Below are 18,479 nucleotides of genomic sequence, written 5' to 3'. Positions count from 1 at the left end.
GTAGGAGAGTTTGGGTGAGTAGGAGAGCTTGGGGGAGTAGGAGAGCTTGGGGGAGTAAGAGAGCTTGGGAAGTAAGAGAGCTTGGGGGAGTAAGAGAGCTTGGGGGAGTGGGAGAGCTTGGGGGAGTAGGAGAGCTTGGGGGAGTAGGAGCGCTTGGGGGAGTAGGAGAGCTTGGGGGAGTAGGAGAGCTTGGTGGAGTCGGAGAGCTTGGGGGAGTAGGAGAGCCTGGGAGAGTAGGAGAGCTTGGGGGAGTAGGAGATCTTGGGGGCGCAGGAGATCTTGGGGGAGTGGGAGAGTTTGGGGGAATAGCAGAGCTTGGGGGAGTAGGAAAGCTTGCGTGAGTAAGAGAGCTTGGGGGAGTAAGAGAGCTTGGGGGTGTAAGAGAGCTTGTGGGAGTAGGAGTGCTTGTGGTAGTAAGAGAGCTTGGGCGAGTAGGAGAGCTTGGGGGAGTAAGAGAGCTTAGGGGAGTAAGAGAGCTTGGGGGAGCAGTCGAGCTTGGGGGAGTAGGAGAATTTTGCAGAGTAGGAGAGCTTGGAGGAGTAAGAAAGCTTGGGGGTGTAAGAGAGCTTGGGGGAGTAAGAGAGCTTGGGGGAATACGAGAGCTTGGGGGAGTAGGAGAGTTTGGGGGAGTAGGGGAGCTTGGGGGAGTAGGTGTACTTGGGCGATTCGGGGAGCTTGGGGGAGTAGGAGAACTTGGCACAGTAGGAGAGCTTGGGGGAGTAAGAGAGCTTGGGGGAGTAAGAGAGCTTGGGGGAGTAAGAGAGCTTGAGAAGTAAGAGAGATTTGGGGAGTAAGAGAGCTTGGGGGAGTGGGAGAGCTTGGGGGAGTAGGAGAGCTTGGGGGAGTAGGAGCGCTTGGGGGAGTAGGAGAGTTTGGGGGAGTAGGAGAGCTTGGGGGAGTAGGAGAGCTTGGGGGAGTCGGAGAGCTTGGGGGTGTGGGACAGCTTGGGAGAGTAGGAGAGCTTTGGGGAGTAGGGGAGCTTGTGGGAGTAGGAGAGCTTGTGGGAGTAGGAGAGCTTGGGGGATCAGGAGAGCTTGGGGGAGTCAGAGAGCCTGAGGCCGTAGCAGATCTCTGGGGAGTAGGAGATCTTGGGGGAGTAGTAGAGCTTGGGCGATTAGGAGATGTTGGGGGAGTAAGAGAACTTGGTGGAGTAAGAGAGCTTGGGGAGTAAGAGAGCTGGGTGGAGTAAGAGAGCTTGGGGGAGTAGGAGAGCTTGGGCGAGTAGGAGAGCTTGGGGGAGTAGGAGAGCTTGGGGGAGTAGGAGAGCATGGGAGAGTAGGAGAGCGTGGGGGAGTAGGAGATCTTGGGGGAGTAGGAGAGTTTGGGTGAGTAGGAGAGCTTGGGGGTGTAGGGGAGCTTGGGGGTGCAGGAGAAATTGGGGAATCGGGGATCTTGGGGAAGTAGGAGAACTTGGCACAGTAGGAGAGCTTGGGGGAGTAAGAGAGCTTGGGGGAGTAAGAGAGCTTGGCGGAGTGAGAGAGCTTGGGGCAGTAAGAGAGCTTGGGGGAGTAAGAGAGCTTGGGGGACTAAGAGAGCTTGGGACAGTAGGAGATCTTTGGGGAGTAGGAGATCTTGGGGGAGTAGGAGAGCTTGGGCGAGTAGGAGAGCTTAGGGGAGTAAGACAGCTTGGTGGAGTAAGAAAGCTTGGGAAGTAAGAGAGCTTGGGGGATTAAGAGAGCTTGGGGGAGTGGGAGAGATTGGGGGAGTAGGAGAGCTTGGGGGAGTAGGAGCGCTTGGGGGAGTAGGTGAGCTTGGGGGAGTAGGAGAGCTTGGTGGAGTAGGAGAGCTTGGGGGAGTAGGAGAGCCTGGGAGAGTAGGAGAGCTTGGGGGAGTAGGATATCTTGGGGGAGTAGGATATCTTGGGGGAGTAGTAGAGTTTGGTGGAATAGGAGAGCTTGGGGGAGTAGGAAATCTTCCGTGAGTAAGAGAGCTTGGGGGAGTAAGAGAGCTTGGGGGTGTAAGAGAGCTTGTCGGAGTAGGAATGCTTGTGGTAGTAAGAGAGCTTGGGCGTGTAGGAGAGCTTGGGGGAGTAAGAGAGCTTAGGGGAGTAAGAGAGCTTGGGGGAGCAGTAGAGCTTGTGGGAGTAGGAGAGCTTGGGGCAGTATTATCGCTTGGCGGAGTAGGAGAGCTTGGGGGAGAAGGAGAGCTTGGGGGAGTAGGAGAACTTTGCAGAGTAGGAGAGCTTGGAGGAGTAAGATAGCTTGGGGGTGTAAGAGAGCTTGGGGGAGTAAGAGAGCTTGGGGGAATAAGAGAGCTTGGGGGAGTAGGAATACTTGGGGGATTCGGGGAGCTTGGGGGAGTAGGAGAACTTGGCACAGTAGGAGAGCTTGGGGGAGTAAGAGAGCTTGGGGGAGTAAGAGAGCTTTGGGGAGTAAGAGAGCTTGGGAAGTAAGAGAGATTTGGGGAGTAAGAGAGCTTGGGGGAGTGGGAGAGCTTGGGGGAGTAGGAGAGCTTGGGGGAGTAGGAGCGATTGTAGAAGTAGGAGAGCTTGGGGGAGTAGGAGAGATTGGGGGAGTAGGAGAGATTGGGGGAGTAGGAGAGCTTGGGGGAGTAGGAGAGCTTGGGGGAGTAGGAGATCTTGGGGGAGGAGGAGAGTTTGGGGGAGTAGGAGAGCTTGGGGGAGTAGGAGAGCTTGGGGGAGTCGGAGAGATTGGGGGAGTAGGACAGCTTGGGAGAGTAGGAGAGCTTTGGGGAGTAGGGGAGCTTGTGGGAGTAGGAGAGCTTGGGGGAGTAATAGAGCTTGGGGGATTAGGAGAGCTTGGGGGAGTCAGAGAGCCTGGGTCCGTAGCAGATCTCTGGGGAGTAGGAGATCTTGGGGGAGTAGGAGAGCTTGGGCGAGTAGGAGATGTTGGGGGAGTAAGAGAACTTGGTGGAGTAAGAGAGGTTGGGGAGTAAGAGAGCTTGGGGGAGTAAGAGAGCTTGGGGGAGTAGGACAGCTTGGTGGAGTAGGCGAGCTTGGGGGAGTAGGAGAGCTTGGGGGAGTAAGAGAGCTTGGGGGACTAAGAGAGCTTGGGACAGTAGGAGATCTTTGGGGAGTAGGAGATCTTGGGGGAGTAGGAGAGCTTGGGCGAGTAGGAGAGCTTAGGGGAGTAAGACAGCTTGGTGGAGTAAGAGAGCTTGGGAAGTAAGAGAGCTTGGGGGATTAAGAGAGCTTGGGGGAGTGGGAGAGCTTGGGGGAGTAGGAGAGCTTGGGGGAGTAGGAGCGCTTGGGGGAGTAGGTGAGCTTGGGGGAGTAGGAGAGCTTGGTGGAGTAGGAGAGCTTGGGGGAGTAGGAGAGCCTGGGAGAGTAGGAGAGCTTGGGGGAGTAGGATACTTGGGGGAGTAGGAAATCTTCCGTGAGTAAGAGAGCTTGGGGGAGTAAGAGAGCTTGGGGGTGTAAGAGAGCTTGTCGGAGTAGGAATGCTTGTGGTAGTAAGAGAGCTTGGGCGTGTAGGAGAGCTTGGGGGAGTAAGAGAGCTTAGGGGAGTAAGAGAGCTTGGGGGAGCAGTAGAGCTTGTGGGAGTAGGAGAGCTTGGGGCAGTATTATCGCTTGGCGGAGTAGGAGAGCTTGGGGGAGAAGGAGAGCTTGGGGGAGTAGGAGAACTTTGCAGAGTAGGAGAGCTTGGAGGAGTAAGATAGCTTGGGGGTGTAAGAGAGCTTGGGGGAGTAAGAGAGCTTGGGGGAATAAGAGAGCTTGGGGGAGTAGGGGAGCTTGGGGGAGTAGGAATACTTGGGGGATTAGGGGAGCTTGGGGGAGTAGGAGAACTTGGCACAGTAGGAGAGCTTGGGGGAGTAAGAGAGCTTGGGGGAGTAAGAGAGCTTGGGGGAGTAAGAGAGCTTGGGAAGTAAGAGAGATTTGGGGAGTAAGAGAGCTTGGGGGAGTGGGAGAGCTTGGGGGAGTAGGAGAGCTTGGGGGAGTAGGAGCGCTTGTAGAAGTAGGAGAGCTTGGGGGAGTAGGAGAGATTGGGGGAGTAGGAGAGATTGGGGGAGTAGGAGAGCTTGGGGGAGTAGGAGAGCTTGGGGGAGTAGGAGATCTTGGGGGAGGAGGAGAGTTTGGGGGAGTAGGAGAGCTTGGGGGAGTAGGAGAGCTTGGGGGAGTCGGAGAGATTGGGGGAGTAGGACAGCTTGGGAGAGTAGGAGAGCTTTGGGGAGTAGGGGAGCTTGTGGGAGTAGGAGAGCTTGGGGGAGTAGTAGAGCTTGGGGGATTAGGAGAGCTTGGGGGAGTCAGAGAGCCTGGGTCCGTAGCAGATCTCTGGGGAGTAGGAGATCTTGGGGGAGTAGGAGAGCTTGGGCGAGTAGGAGATGTTGGGGGAGTAAGAGAACTTGGTGGAGTAAGAGAGCTTGGGGGAGTAAGAGAGCTTGGGGGAGTAGGACAGCTTGGGGGAGTAGGCGAGCTTGGGGGAGTAGGAGAGCTTGGGGGAGTAGGAGAGCTTGGGGCAGTAGGAGAGCTTGGGGCAGTAGGAGCGCTTGGGGGAGGAGGAGAGCTTGGGGGAGAAGCAGAGCTTTTGGGAGTAGGAGAACATGGCAGAGTAGGAGAGCTTGGAGGAGTAAGAGAACTTGGGGGAGGAAGAGAGCTTGGGGGAGTAAGAGAGCTTGGGGGAATACGAGAGCTTGGGGGAGTAGGAGAGATTGGGGGAGTAGGGGAGCTTGGGAGAGTAGGAGAAACTGGGGGATTCGGGGATCTTGGGGGAGTAGGAGAACTTGGCACAGTAGGAGAGCTTGGGGGAGTAAGAGATCTTGGGGGAGTAAGAGAGCTTGGTGGAGTATGAGAGCTTGGGAAGTAAGAGAGCTTGGGGGAGTAAGAGAGCTTGCGGGAGTGGGAGAGCTTGGGGGAGTAGGAGAGCTTGGGGGAGAAGGAGCGCTTGGGGGTGTAGGAGAGCTTGGGGGAGTAGGAGAGCTTGGTGGAGTAGGAGAGCTTGGGGGAGTAGGAGAGCATGGGAGAGTAGGAGAGCTTGGGGGAGTAGGAGATCTTGGGGGAGTAGGAGATCTTGGGGGAGTAGGAGAGTTTGGGGGAATAGGAGAGCTTGGGGGAGTAGGAGAGCTTGCGTGAGTAAGAGAGCTTGGGGGAGTACGAGAGCTTGGTGGTGTAAGAGAGCTTGTGGGAGTAGGAGTGCTTTTGGGAGTAAGAGCGCTTGGGCGAGTAGGAGAGCTTGGGGGAGTAAGAGAGCTGAGGGGAGTAAGAGAGCTTGGGGGAGCAGTAGAGCTTGGGGGAGTAGGAGAGCTTGGGCAGTATTATCGCTTGGCGGAGTAGGAGAGCTGGGGGGGAAGGAGAGCTTGGGGGAGTCGGAGAACTTTGCAGAATAGGAGAGCATGGAGGAGTAAGATAGCTTGGGGGTGTAAGTGAGCTTGGGGGAGTAAGAGAGCTTGGGGGAATACGAGAGCTTGGGGGAGTAAGAGAGCGTGGGGGAGTAGGGGAGCTTGGGGGAGTAGGAGTACTTGGGGGATTCGGGGAGCTTGGCGGAGTAGGAGAACTTGGCACAGAAGGAGAGCTTGGGGGAGTAAGAGAGCTTGGGAGAGTGAGAGAGATTGGGGGAGTAAGAGAGCTTGGGAAGTAAGAGAGGTTTGGGGAGTAAGAGAGCTTGGGGGAGTGGGAGAGCTTGGGGGAGTAGGAGAGCATGGGGGAGTAGGAGCGCCTGGAGGAGTAGGAGGGCTTGGGGGAGTAGGAGAGCTTGGGGGAGTAGGAGAGCTTGGGGGAGTAGGAGATCTTGGGGGAGTAGGAGATCTTGGGGGAGTAGGAGAGTTTGGGGGAGTAGGAGAGCTTGGGGGAGTAGGAGAGCTTGGGGGAGTAAGAGAGCTTGGTGGAGTAAGAGAGCTTGGGGAGTAAGAGAGCTTGGGGGAGTAAGAGAGCTTGGGGGAGTAGGAGAGCTTGGGCGAGTAGGAGAGATTTGGCGAGTAGGAGAGCTTGGGGGAGTAGGAGAGCTTGGGGGAGTAGGAGAGCTTGGGAGAGTAGGAGAGCTTTGGGGAGTAGGAGAGCTTGTGGGAGTAGGACAGCTTGGGGGAGTAGGAGAGCTTGGGGGAGTAGGATATCATGGGGGAATAGGAGGGCTTGGGGGATTAGGAGAGCTTGGGGGAGTAGGAGGGCTTGGGGGTGTCGGAGAGCTTGGGAGATTAGGAGAGCTTGGCGGAGTGGGAGAACTTGGGGCATGAGGAGAGCTTAGGGGAGTAGGATAGCTTGGGGGAGTAAGAGAGCTTGGGGGAGTAAGAGAGCTTGAGGGTGTAAGGGAGCTTGGGGGAGTAGGAGTGCTTGTGGGAGTAAGAGAGCTTGGGCGAGTAGGAGAGCTTAGGGGAGTAAGAGAGCTTAAGGGAGTAAGAGATCTTGGGGGAGCAGTAGAGCTTGGGCGAGTAGGAGAGCTTGGGGGAGTAGGAGAGCTTGGGGGAGTAGGAGAGCTTGGGAGAGTAGGAGAGCTTGGGGGAGTAGGAGATCTTGGGGGAGTAGGAGAGTTTGGGTGAGTAGGAGAGCTTGGGGGAGTAGGAGAGCTTGGCGGAGTAGGAGAGCTTGGGGGAGTAGGAGAGCTTGGCGGAGTAGGAGAACTTGGGGCAGTAGGAGAGCTTAGGGGAGTGGGATAGCTTGGGGGAGTAGGAGAACTTGGAGGATGAAGAGAGCTTGGGGGAGAAGGAGAGCTTGGGGGAGTAGGAGAATTTGTCAGAGTAGGAGAGCTTGGAGGAGTAAGAGAGCTTGGGAGAGACTAGGAGAGCTTTGGAGAGTAGCAGAGTTTGTGGGAGTAGGAGAGCTTGGGGGAGTTAGAGAGCTTCGGGGAGTAAGAGAGCTTGGGGGAGTAGGAGAGCTTGGGGCAGTAGGAGAGCTTGGGGCAGTAGGAGCGCTTGGGGGAGGAGGAGAGATTGGGGGAGAAGCAGAGCTTGGGGGAGTAGGAGAACATGGCAGAGTAGGAGAGCTTGGAGGAGTAAGAGAACTTGGGGGAGTAAGAGAGCTTGGGGGAGTAAGAGATCTTGGGGGAAAACGAGAGCTTGGGGGAGTAGGAGAGCTTGGGGGAGTAGGGGAGCTTGGGGGAGTAGGAGAAATTGGGGGATTCGGGGAACTTGGGGGAGTAGGAGAACTTGGCACAGTAGGAGAGCTTGGGGGAGTAAGAGAGCTTGGGGGAGTAAGAGAGCTTGGCGGAGTGAGAGAGCTTGGGGGAGTAAGAGAGCTTGGGGGAGTAAGAGAGCTTGGGGGAGTAAGAGAGCTTGGGGCAGTAGGAGATCTTTGGGGAGTAGGAGATCTTGGGGGAGTAGGAGAGCTTGGGCGAATAGGAGAGCTTGGGGGAGTAAGAGAGCTTGGTGGAGTAAGAGAGCTTGGGAAGTAAGAGAGCTTGGGGGAGTAAGAGAGCTTGGGGGAGTGGGAGAGCTTGGGGGAGTAGGAGAGCTTGGGGGAGTAGGAGCGCTTGGGGGAGTAGGAGAGCTTGGGGGAGTAGGAGAGCTTGGGGGAGTAGGAGAGCTTGGGGGAGTAGGAGAGCCTGGGAGATTAGGAGAGCTTGGTGGAGTAGGAGATCTTGGGGGAGTAGGAGATCTTGGGTGAGTAGGAGAGTTTGGGGGAATAGCAGAGCTTGGGGGAGTAGGAGAGCTTGCGGGAGTAAGAGAGCTTGGGGGAGTAAGAGAGCTTGGGGGTGTAAGAGAGCTTGTGTCAGTAGGAGTGCTTTTGGGAGTAAGAGAGCTTGGGCGAGTAGGAGAGCTTGGGGGAGTAAGAGAGCTTAGGGGAGTAAGAGAGCTTGGGGGAGCAGTAGAGCTTGGGGGAGTAGGAGAGCTTGGGGCAGTATTATCGCTTGGCGATGTAGGAGAGCTTGGGGGAGAAGGAGAGCTAGGGGGAGTAGGAGAACCTTGCAGAGTAGGAGAGCTTGGAGGAGTAAGATAGCTTGGGGGTGTAAGAGAGCTGGGGGGAGTAAGAGAGCTTGGTGGAATACGAGAGCTTGGGGGAGTAGGAGAGCTTGGGGGAGTAGGGGAGCTTGGGGGAGTAGGAGTACTTGGGGGATTCGGGGAGCTTGGGGGAGTAGGAGAACTTGGCACAGTAGGAGAGCTTGGGGGAGTAAGAGAGCTTGGGGGAGTAAGAGAGCTTGGGGGAGTAAGAGAGCTTGGGAAGTAAGAGAGGTTTGGGGAGTAAGAGAGCTTGGGGGAGTGGGAGAGCTTGGGGGAGTAGGAGATCTTGGGGGAGTAGGAGCGCTTGGAGGAGTAGGAGAGTTTGGGGGAGTAGGAGAGTTTGGGGGAGTAGGAGAGCTTGGGGGAGGAGGAGAGCTTGTGAGAGTAGGAGAGCTTGGGGGAGTAGGAGATCTTGGGGGAGTTGAAGATCTTGGGGGAGTAGGAGAGCTTTTGGGGAGTAGGGGAGCTTGTGGGAGTAGGAGAGCTTGGGGGAGTAGGAGAGCTTGGGGGATTAGGAGAGCTTGGGGGAGTCAGAGAGCTTGGGGGAGTAGGATATCATGGGGGAATAGGAGGGCTTGGGGGATTAGGAGAGCTTGGGGGAGTAGGAGGGCTTGGTGGAGTAGGAGAGCTTGGGAGATTAGGAGAGCTTGGCGGAGTGGGAGAGCTTGGGGCAGGAGGAGAGCTTAGGGAAGTAGGATAGCTTGGGGGAGTAAGAGAGCTTGGGGGAGTAAGAGAGCTTGAGGGTGTAAGAGATCTTGGGGGAGTAGGAGTGCTTGTGGGAGTAAGAGAGCTTGGGCGAGTAGGAGAGCTTGGGGGAGTAAGAGAGCTTAAGAGAGTAAGAGATCTTGGGGGAGCAGTAGAGCTTGGGGGAGTAGGAGAGCTTGGGGCAGTATTATCGCTTGGCGGAGTAGGAGAGCTTGGGGGAGAAGGAGAGCTTGGGGGAGTAGGAGAACTTGGCAGAGTAGGAGAGCTTGGAGGAATAAGACAGCTTGGGGGTGTTAGAGAGCTTGGTGGAGTAAGAGAGCTTGGGGGAATACGAGAGCTTGGGGGAGTAGGAGAGCTTGGGGGAGTAGGGGAGCTTGGGGGCGTAGGAGAATTTGGTGGAGTAAGAGAGCTTAGGAAGTAAGAGAGCTTGGGGGAGTAAGAGAGCTTGGAGGAGTGGGAGAGCTTGGGGGAGTAGGAGAGCTTGGGGGAGAAGGAGCGCTTGGGGGAGTAGGAGAGCTTGGGGGAGTAGGATAGCTTGGTGGAGTAGGAGAGCTTGGGGAAGTAGGAGAGCATGGGAGAGTAGGAGAGCTTGGGGGAGTAGGAGATCTTGGGGGAGTAGGAGATCTTGGGGGAGTAGGAGAGTTTGGGGAAATAGGAGAGCTTGGGGGAGTAGGAGAGCTTGCGTGAGTAAGAGAGCTTGGGGGAGTAAGAGAGCTTGGGGTTGTAAGAGAGCTTGTGGGAGTAGGAGTGCTTGTGGGAGTAAGAGAGCTTGGGCGAGTAGGAGAGCTTGGGGGAGTAAGATAGCTTAGGAGAGTAAGAGAGCTTGGGGGAGCAGTAGAGCTTGGGGGAGTAGGAGAGCTTGGGCAGTATTATCGCTTGGCGGAGTAGGAGAGCTTGGGGGGGGAAGGAGAGCTTGGGGGAGTTGGAGAACTTTGCAGAGTAGGATAGCTTGGAGGAGTAAGATGGCTTGGGGGTGTAAGTGAGCTTGGGGGAGTAAGAGAGCTTGGGGGAATACGAGAGCTTGGGGGAGTAGGAGAGCGTGGGGGAGTAGGGGAGCTTGGGGGAATAGGAGTACTTGGGGGATTCGGCGAGCTTGGGGGAGTAGGAAAACTTGGCACAGTAGGAGAGCATGGGGGAGTAAGAGAGCTTGGGGGAGTTAGAGAGCTTGCGGGAGTAAGAGAGCTTGGGAAGTAAGAGAGGTTTGGGGAGTAAGAGAGCTTGGGGGAGTGGGAGAGCTTGGTGGAGTAGGAGAGCTTGGGGGAGTAGGAGAGGTTGGAGGAGTAGGAGAGCTTGGGGGAGTAGGAGAGCTTGGGAGAGTAGGAGAGCTTGGGGGAGTAGGAGATCTTGGGGGAGTAGGAGATCTTGGGGGAGTAGGAGAGTTTGGTGGAGTAGGAGAGCTTGGGCGAGTAGGAGAGCTTGGGGGAGTAGGAGAGCTTGGGGAGTAGGACAGCTTGGGAGAGTAGGAGAGCGTTGGGGAGTAGGGGAGCTTGTGGGAGTAGGAGAGCTTGGGGGAGTAGGAGAGCTTGGGGAATTAGGAGAGCTTGGGGGAGTCAGAGAGCCTGGGGCCGTAGCAGATCTCTGGGGAGTAGGAGATCTTGGGGGAGTAGGAGAGCTTGGGCGAGAAGGAGAGCTTGGGGGAGTAAAAGAGCTTGGTGGAGTAAGAGAGCTTGGGGAGTAAGAGAGCTTGGGGGAGTAAGAGAGCTTGGGGGAGTAGGAGAGCTTGGGGGAGTAGGAGAGCTTTGGCTAGTAGGAGAGCTTGGAGGAGTAGGAGAGCTTGGGGGAGTAGGAGAGCTTGGGAGAGTAGGAGAGCTTGGGGGAGTAGGAGATCTTGGGGGTGTAGGAGAGTTTGGGTGACTAGGAGAGCTTGGGGGAGTAGGAGAGCTTGGGGGAGTAGGAGAGCTTGGGAGAGAGTAGGAGAGCTTGGGGGAGTAGGACAGCTTGGGGGAGTAGGAGAGATTGGGGGAGTAGGATATCATGGGGGAATAGGAGGGCTTGGGGGATTAGGAGAGCTTGGGGGAGTAGGAGGGCTTGGGAGTGTCGGAGAGCTTGGGAGATTAGGAGAGCTTGGCGGAGTGGGAGAACTTGGGGCAGGAGGAGAGCTTAGGGGACTAGGATAGCTTGGGGGAGTAAGAGAGCTTGGGGGAGTAAGAGAGCTTGAGGGTTTAAGAGAGCTTGGGGGAGTAGGAGTGCTTGTGGGAGTAAGAGAGCTTGGGCGAGTAGGATAGCTTGGGAGAGTAGGAGAGCTTGGGGGAGTAGGAGATCTTGGGGGAGTAGGAGAGTTTGGGTGAGTAGGAGAGCTTGGGGGAGTAGGAGAGCTTGGGGGAGTAGGAGAGCTTGGCGGAGTAGGAGAACGTGGGGCAGTAGGAGAGCTTAGGGGAGTGGGATAGCTTTGGGGAGTAGGAGAACTTGGAGGATGAAGAGAGCTTGGGGGAGAAGGAGAGCTTGGGGGAGGAGGAGAATTTGTCAGAGTAGGAGAGCTTGGATGAGTAAGAGAGCTTGGGAGACTAGGAGAGCTTTGGAGAGTAGCAGAGATTGTGGCAGGAGGAGAGCTTGGGGGAGTAAGAGAGCTTCGGGGAGTAAGAGAGCTTGGGGGAGTAGGAGAGCTTGGGGCAGTAGGAGAGCTTGGGGCAGTTGGAGCGCTTGGGGGAGGAGGAGAGCTTGGGGGAGAAGCAGAGCTTGGGGGAGTAGGAGAACATGGCAGAGTAGGAGAGCTTGGAGGAGTAAGAGAACTTGGGGGAGTAAGAGAGCTTGGGGGAGCAAGAGAGCTTGGGGGAAAACGAGAGCTTGGGGGAGTAGGAGAGCTTGGGGGAGTAGGGGAGCTTGGGGGAGTAGGAGAAATTGGGGGATTCGGGGAACTTGGGGGAGTAGGAGAACTTGGCACAGTAGGAGAGCTTGGGGGAGTAAGAGAGCTTGGGGAAGTAAGAGAGCTTGGCGGAGTGAGAGAGCTTGGGGGAGTAAGAGAGCTTGGGGGAGTAAGAGAGCTTGGGGGAGTAAGAGAGCTTGGGGCAGTAGGAGATCTTTGGGGAGTAGGAGATCTTGGGGGAGTAGGAGAGCTTGGGCGAATAGGAGAGCTTGGTAGAGTAAGAGAGCTTGGTGGAGTAAGAGAGGTTGGGAAGTAAGAGAGCTTGGGGGAGTATGAGAGCTTGGGGGAGTGGGAGAGCTTGGGGGAGTAGGAGAGCTTGGGGGAGTAGGAGCGCTTGGGGGAGTAGGAGAGCTTGGGGGAGTAGGAGAGCTTGGGGGAGTAGGAGAGCTTGGGGGAGTAGGAGAGCCTGGGAGAGTAGGAGAGCTTGGTGGAGTAGGAGATCTTGGGGGAGTAGGAGATCTTGGGGGAGTCGGAGAGTTTGGGGGAATAGGAGAGCTTGGGGGAGTAGGAGAGCTTGCGTGAGTAAGAGAGCTTGGGGGAGTAAGAGAGCTTGGTGGTGTAAGAGAGCTTGTGGCAGTAGGAGTGCTTTTGGGAGTAAGAGAGCTTGGGCGAGTAGGAGAGTTGGGGGAGTAAGAGAGCTTAGGGGAGTAAGAGAGCTTGGGAGAGCAGTAGAGCTTGGGGGAGTAGGAGAGCTTGGGGCAGTATTATCGCTTGGCGGAGTAGGAGAGCTTGGGGGAGAAGGAGAGCTTGGGGGAGTAGGAGAACCTTGCAGAGTAGGAGAGCTTGGAGGAGTAAGATAGCTTGGGGGTGTAAGAGAGCTGGGGGGAGTAAGAGAGCTTGGGGGAATACGAGAGCTTGGGGGAGTAGGAGAGCTTGGAGGAGTAGGGGAGCTTGGGGGAGTAGGAGTACTTGGGGGATTCGGGGATCTTGGGGGAGTAGGAGAACTTGGCACAGTAGGAGAGCTTGGGGGAGTAAGAGAGCTTGGGGGAGTAAGAGAGCTTGGGGGAGTAAGAGAGCTTGGGAAGTAAGAGAGGTTTGGGGAGTAAGAGAGCTTGGGGGAGTGGGAGAGCTTGGGGGAGTAGGAGATCTTGGGGGAGTAGGAGCGCTTGGAGGAGTAGGAGAGTTTGGGGGAGTAGGAGAGTTTGGGGGAGTAGGAGAGCTTGGGGGAGGAGGAGAGCTTGGGAGAGTAGGAGAGCTTGGGGGAGTAGGAGATTTTGGGGGAGTGGGAGATCTTGGGGGAGTAGGAGAGTTTGGGGGAGTAGGAGAGCTTGGGTAAGTAGGAGAGCTTGGGGGAGTAGGAGAGCTTGGGGGAGTAGGACAGCTTGGGAGAGTAGGAGAGCTTTGGGGAGTAGGGGAGCTTGTGGGAGTAGGAGAGCTTGGGGGAGTAGGAGAGCTTGGGGGATTAGGAGAGCTTGGGGGAGTCAGAGAGCTTGGGGGAGTAGGATATCATGGGGGAATAGGAGGGCTTGGGGGATTAGGAGAGCTTGGGGGAGTAGGAGGGCTTGGTGGAGTAGGAGAGCTTGGGAGATTAGGAGAGCTTGGCGGAGTGGGAGAACATGGGGCAGGAGGAGAGCTTAGGGAAGTAGGATAGCTTGGGGGAGTAAGAGAGCTTGGGGGAGTAAGAGAGCTTGAGGGTGTAAGAGATCTTGGGGGAGTAGGAGTGCTTGTGGGAGTAAGAGAGCTTGGGCGAGTAGGAGAGCTTGGGGGAGTAAGAGAGCTTAAGAGAGTAAGAGATCTTGGGGGAGCAGTAGAGCTTGGGGGAGTAGGAGAGCTTGGGGCAGTATTATCGCTTGGCGGAGTAGGAGAGCTTGGGGGAGAAGGAGAGCTTGGGGGAGTAGGAGAACTTGGCAGAGTAGGAGAGCTTGGAGGAGTAAGACAGCTTGGGGGTGTTAGAGAGCTTGGTGGAGTAAGAGAGCTTGGGGGAATACGAGAGCTTGCGGGAGTAGGAGAGCTTGGGGGAGTAGGGGAGCTTGGGGGCGTAGGAGAATTTGGTGGAGTAAGAGAGCTTGGGAAGTAAGAGAGCTTGGGGGAGTAAGAGAGCTTGGGGGAGTGTGAGAGCTTGGGGGAGTAGGAGAGCTTGGGGGAGAAGGAGCGCTTGGGGGAGTAGCAAAGCTTGGGGGAGTAGGAGAGCTTGGTGGAGTAGGAGAGCTTGGGGGAGTAGGAGAGCATGGGAGAGTAGGAGAGCTTGGTGGAGTAGGAGATCTTGGGGGAGTAGGAGATCTTGGGGGAGTAGGAGAGTTTGGGGGAATAGGAGAGCTTGGGGGAGTAGGAGAGCTTGCGTGAGTAAGAGAGCTTGGGGGAGTAAGAGAGCTTGGGGTTGTAAGAGAGCTTGTGGGAGTAGGAGTGCTTGTGGGAGTAAGAGAGCTTGGGCGAGTAGGAGAGCTTGGGGGAGTAAGAGAGCTTAGGGGAGTAAGAGAGCTTGGGGGAGCAGTAGAGCTTGGGGGAGTAGGAGAGCTTGGGCAGTATTATCGCTTGGCGGAGTAGGAGAGCTTGGGGGGGGAAGGAGAGCTTGGGGGAGTTGGAGAACTTTGCAGAGTAGGAGAGCTTGGAGGAGTAAGATAGCTTGGGGGTGTAAGTGAGCTTGGGGGAGTAAGAGAGCTTGGGGGAATACGAGAGCTTGGGGGAGTAGGAGAGCGTGGGGGAGTAGGGGAGCTTGGGGGAGTAGGAGTACTTGGGGGATTCGGCGAGCTTGGGGGAGTAGGAAAACTTGGCACAGTAGGAGAGCTTGGGGGAGTAAGAGAGCTTGGGGGAGTTAGAGAGCTTGCGGGAGTAAGAGAGCTTGGGAAGTAAGAGAGGTTTGGGGAGCAAGAGAGCTTGGGGGAGTGGGAGAGTTTGGTGGAGTAGGAGAGCTTGGGGGAGTAGGAGAGGTTGGGGGAGTAGGAGAGCTTGGGGGAGTAGGAGAGCTTGGGAGAGTAGGAGAGCTTGGGGGAGTAGGAGATCTTGGGGGAGTAGGAGATCTTGGGGGAGTAGGAGAGTTTGGTGGAGTAGGAGAGCTTGGGCGAGTAGGAGAGCTTGGGGGAGTAGGAGAGCTTGGGGAGTAGGACAGCTTGGGAGAGTAGGAGAGCGTTGGGGAGTAGGGGAGCTTGTGGGAGTAGGAGAGCTTGGGGGAGTAGGAGAGCTTGGGGAATTAGGAGAGCTTGGGGGAGTCAGAGAGCCTGGGGCCGTAGCAGATCTCTGGGGAGTAGGAGATCTTGGGGGAGTAGGAGAGCTTGGGCGAGAAGGAGAGCTTGGGGGAGTAAAAGAGCTTGGTGGAGTAAGAGAGCTTGGGGAGTAAGAGAGCTTGGGGGAGTAAGAGAGCTTGGGGGAGTAGGAGAGCTTGGGGGAGTAGGAGAGCTTTGGCTAGTAGGAGAGCTTGGAGGAGTAGGAGAGCTTGGGGGAGTAGGAGAGCTTGGGAGAGTAGGAGAGCTTGGGGGAGTAGGAGATCTTGGGGGTGTAGGAGAGTTTGGGTGACTAGGAGAGCTTGGGGGAGTAGGAGAGCTTGGGGGAGTAGGAGAGCTTGGGAGAGAGTAGGAGAGCTTTGGGGAGTAGGAGAGCTTGTGGGAGTAGGACAGCTTGGGGGAGTAGGAGAGCTTGGGGGAGTAGGAGATCTTGGGGGAGTAGGACAGCTTGGGGGAGTAGGAGAGATTGGGGGAGTAGGATATCATGGGGGAATAGGAGGGCTTGGGGGATTAGGAGAGCTTGGGGGAGTAGGAGGGCTTGGGAGTGTCGGAGAGCTTGGGAGATTAGGAGAGCTTGGCGGAGTGGGAGAACTTGGGGCAGGAGGAGAGCTTAGGGGACTAGGATAGCTTGGGGGAGTAAGAGAGCTTGGGGGAGTAAGAGAGCTTGAGGGTTTAAGAGAGCTTGGGGGAGTAGGAGTGCTTGTGGGAGTAAGAGAGCTTGGGCGAGTAGGATAGCTTGGGAGAGTAGGAGAGCTTGGGGGAGTAGGAGATCTTGGGGGAGTAGGAGAGTTTGGGTGAGTAGGAGAGCTTGGGGGAGTAGGAGAGCTTGGGGGAGTAGGAGAGCTTGGCGGAGTAGGAGAACGTGGGGCAGTAGGAGAGCTTAGGGGAGTGGGATAGCTTTGGGGAGTAGGAGAACTTGGAGGATGAAGAGAGCTTGGGGGAGAAGGAGAGCTTGGGGGAGGAGGAGAATTTGTCAGAGTAGGAGAGCTTGGATGAGTAAGAGAGCTTGGGAGACTAGGAGAGCTTTGGAGAGTAGCAGAGATTGTGGCAGGAGGAGAGCTTGGGGGAGTAAGAGAGCTTCGGGGAGTAAGAGAGCTTGGGGGAGTAGGAGAGCTTGGGGCAGTAGGAGAGCTTGGGGCAGTTGGAGCGCTTGGGGGAGGAGGAGAGCTTGGGGGAGAAGCAGAGCTTGGGGGAGTAGGAGAACATGGCAGAGTAGGAGAGCTTGGAGGAGTAAGAGAACTTGGGGGAGTAAGAGAGCTTGGGGGAGCAAGAGAGCTTGGGGGAAAACGAGAGCTTGGGGGAGTAGGAGAGCTTGGGGGAGTAGGGGAGCTTGGGGGAGTAGGAGAAATTGGGGGATTCGGGGAACTTGGGGGAGTAGGAGAACTTGGCACAGTAGGAGAGCTTGGGGGAGTAAGAGAGCTTGGGGAAGTAAGAGAGCTTGGCGGAGTGAGAGAGCTTGGGGGAGTAAGAGAGCTTGGGGGAGTAAGAGAGCTTGGGGGAGTAAGAGAGCTTGGGGCAGTAGGAGATCTTTGGGGAGTAGGAGATCTTGGGGGAGTAGGAGAGCTTGGGCGAATAGGAGAGCTTGGTAGAGTAAGAGAGCTTGGTGGAGTAAGAGAGGTTGGGAAGTAAGAGAGCTTGGGGGAGTATGAGAGCTTGGGGGAGTGGGAGAGCTTGGGGGAGTAGGAGAGCTTGGGGGAGTAGGAGCGCTTGGGGGAGTAGGAGAGCTTGGGGGAGTAGGAGAGCTTGGGGGAGTAGGAGAGCTTGGGGGAGTAGGAGAGCCTGGGAGAGTAGGAGAGCTTGGTGGAGTAGGAGATCTTGGGGGAGTAGGAGATCTTGGGGGAGTCGGAGAGTTTGGGGGAATAGGAGAGCTTGGGGGAGTAGGAGAGCTTGCGTGAGTAAGAGAGCTTGGGGGAGTAAGAGAGCTTGGTGGTGTAAGAGAGCTTGTGGCAGTAGGAGTGCTTTTGGGAGTAAGAGAGCTTGGGCGAGTAGGAGAGTTGGGGGAGTAAGAGAGCTTAGGGGAGTAAGAGAGCTTGGGAGAGCAGTAGAGCTTGGGGGAGTAGGAGAGCTTGGGGCAGTATTATCGCTTGGCGGAGTAGGAGAGCTTGGGGGAGAAGGAGAGCTTGGGGGAGTAGGAGAACCTTGCAGAGTAGGAGAGCTTGGAGGAGTAAGATAGCTTGGGGGTGTAAGAGAGCTGGGGGGAGTAAGAGAGCTTGGGGGAATACGAGAGCTTGGGGGAGTAGGAGAGCTTGGAGGAGTAGGGGAGCTTGGGGGAGTAGGAGTACTTGGGGGATTCGGGGATCTTGGGGGAGTAGGAGAACTTGGCACAGTAGGAGAGCTTGGGGGAGTAAGAGAGCTTGGGGGAGTAAGAGAGCTTGGGGGAGTAAGAGAGCTTGGGAAGTAAGAGAGGTTTGGGGAGTAAGAGAGCTTGGGGGAGTGGGAGAGCTTGGGGGAGTAGGAGATCTTGGGGGAGTAGGAGCGCTTGGAGGAGTAGGAGAGTTTGGGGGAGTAGGAGAGTTTGGGGGAGTAGGAGAGCTTGGGGGAGGAGGAGAGCTTGGGAGAGTAGGAGAGCTTGGGGGAGTAGGAGATTTTGGGGGAGTGGGAGATCTTGGGGGAGTAGGAGAGTTTGGGGGAGTAGGAGAGCTTGGGTGAGTAGGAGAGCTTGGGGGAGTAGGAGAGCTTGGGGGAGTAGGACAGCTTGGGAGAGTAGGAGAGCTTTGGGGAGTAGGGGAGCTTGTGGGAGTAGGAGAGCTTGGGGGAGTAGGAGAGCTTGGGGGATTAGGAGAGCTTGGGGGAGTCAGAGAGCTTGGGGGAGTAGGATATCATGGGGGAATAGGAGGGCTTGGGGGATTAGGAGAGCTTGGGGGAGTAGGAGGGCTTGGTGGAGTAGGAGAGCTTGGGAGATTAGGAGAGCTTGGCGGAGTGGGAGAACATGGGGCAGGAGGAGAGCTTAGGGAAGTAGGATAGCTTGGGGGAGTAAGAGAGCTTGGGGGAGTAAGAGAGCTTGAGGGTGTAAGAGATCTTGGGGGAGTAGGAGTGCTTGTGGGAGTAAGAGAGCTTGGGCGAGTAGGAGAGCTTGGGGGAGTAAGAGAGCTTAAGAGAGTAAGAGATCTTGGGGGAGCAGTAGAGCTTGGGGGAGTAGGAGAGCTTGGGGCAGTATTATCGCTTGGCGGAGTAGGAGAGCTTGGGGGAGAAGGAGAGCTTGGGGGAGTAGGAGAACTTGGCAGAGTAGGAGAGCTTGGAGGAGTAAGACAGCTTGGGGGTGTTAGAGAGCTTGGTGGAGTAAGAGAGCTTGGGGGAATACGAGAGCTTGCGGGAGTAGGAGAGCTTGGGGGAGTAGGGGAGCTTGGGGGCGTAGGAGAATTTGGTGGAGTAAGAGAGCTTGGGAAGTAAGAGAGCTTGGGGGAGTAAGAGAGCTTGGGGGAGTGTGAGAGCTTGGGGGAGTAGGAGAGCTTGGGGGAGAAGGAGCGCTTGGGGGAGTAGCAAAGCTTGGGGGAGTAGGAGAGCTTGGTGGAGTAGGAGAGCTTGGGGGAGTAGGAGAGCATGGGAGAGTAGGAGAGCTTGGTGGAGTAGGAGATCTTGGGGGAGTAGGAGATCTTGGGGGAGTAGGAGAGTTTGGGGGAATAGGAGAGCTTGGGGGAGTAGGAGAGCTTGCGTGAGTAAGAGAGCTTGGGGGAGTAAGAGAGCTTGGGGTTGTAAGAGAGCTTGTGGGAGTAGGAGTGCTTGTGGGAGTAAGAGAGCTTGGGCGAGTAGGAGAGCTTGGGGGAGTAAGAGAGCTTAGGGGAGTAAGAGAGCTTGGGGGAGCAGTAGAGCTTGGGGGAGTAGGAGAGCTTGGGCAGTATTATCGCTTGGCGGAGTAGGAGAGCTTGGGGGGGGAAGGAGAGCTTGGGGGAGTTGGAGAACTTTGCAGAGTAGGAGAGCTTGGAGGA

This window comes from Pristiophorus japonicus, unplaced genomic scaffold, assembly GCF_044704955.1.
Source record: "Pristiophorus japonicus isolate sPriJap1 unplaced genomic scaffold, sPriJap1.hap1 HAP1_SCAFFOLD_93, whole genome shotgun sequence".
Lineage (NCBI taxonomy): Eukaryota > Metazoa > Chordata > Chondrichthyes > Pristiophoridae > Pristiophorus > Pristiophorus japonicus.
The sequence above is the reverse complement of the archived record's forward strand: the minus strand, read 5'-3'. Positions refer to the sequence as shown.